The sequence below is a fragment of the Etheostoma cragini genome, chromosome 13 (assembly GCF_013103735.1).
Source record: "Etheostoma cragini isolate CJK2018 chromosome 13, CSU_Ecrag_1.0, whole genome shotgun sequence".
Classification (NCBI taxonomy): Eukaryota; Metazoa; Chordata; class Actinopteri; order Perciformes; family Percidae; genus Etheostoma; species Etheostoma cragini.
Genome location: NC_048419.1, coordinates 25,533,818 through 25,534,994, shown reverse-complemented (window position 1 = coordinate 25,534,994; position 1,177 = coordinate 25,533,818). Strand labels below are relative to the sequence as shown.

Here is a 1,177-nt window from a genome sequence, read left to right as displayed (position 1 = left end):
GGAAAATGTGTGTGTGTGTGTGTGCGTGTGTGTGCGTGCAATCATTTTACAATTAAATACAATGACACACACAGCTCAGCTCTTGTCTTTAACTTTGTTTTTGGTGATTTTGTCAGCTGATATGGTGGTTGTAAAATCGGGATTTCAATCATACTGAGAACCAATCGTCCGCTCCAAACAGGCACATGCTACAAACGCACCATGTGTAAGAAAGAGCAAACAGAAATGTTCCGCAAACAAGCTTTATTCTTCTCCTCTGCCTCTGCTTTCTGGCCAGCAGAGGCCGCCAAACAACAGAGAGACATACTAAACTCACTTATCTGAAACAGCACCAATTGTTTATAGGCTGCATTGTTGTGGATATAAAGAGAACTGCAGCGGTTACCGACATGTCCCTCCTCGTTAGTATAGTGGACAGTATCTCCGCCTGTCACGCGGAAGACCGGGGTTCGATTCCCCGACGGGGAGTTCTTTTTCATTTTCTGTGCAATAGTTTTTAAATCAATAGTGTAATGTTGTTGGTGATGCTGTTTGTAAGATGGCAGACAGGGGCAAACACCCTGCAACTTAAAAAAACACACGCAAATAGACAAAACACAAGCAAATTTAGAAAATAACTTCATTAATTTGACAACACATGCGCATTATTTAACAAACGCGCAGCAAATACACAATACCAAATATATTAACGCGATGCAAATAAAACACAATGCAAAAAGAAGACAAACCACGGAAACTAATGCAACTAAAAAATGCTGCATCTAGATTCCACAACAGTAGTGCTCCAGGCCTCTAGAGCGGGGGTCGGGAACCTTTTTGACTGAATTCAACTAAATGTGAGTGTAATAAGCCTTTGAATTTATTCTTTTAAATCAGGGGAAAGAAACCTTTTTGACTCAGAGTTATTTAAAATTAAAAACATTGTGATATAATACCTATTAATGCGAGTTCTGGTGCTGCATGGATTTGCTGATGGCCAACTCCGCCTTCTGTTGTGCGATTTTTTTTCCCAAATCGTCATTCAGTGACTAAGGCTGAATCCCAATTCTTGCCCTTACCCCTTCGCCTAGCTTTTGCGCGTAAACAATCCCTAACGGGAGTAATAGTGTGTTCCAAATCGCGCACTTCTGTACTAAATACTAACTTTTTGAGTACACTTCGTTCACATTGTTCGAAG

The 1,177-nt window shown here is 40.7% G+C and overlaps 1 non-coding gene across 1 annotated transcript; it reads left to right on the top strand.

The window, feature by feature from the left end:
- The first annotated feature begins 396 nt into the window (after positions 1 to 396).
- On the top strand, positions 397 to 468 carry trnad-guc. Its single transcript has one exon. It is a non-coding gene; the product is annotated as a tRNA-Asp (tRNA).
- The last annotated feature ends 709 nt before the right edge of the window (positions 469 to 1,177 follow it).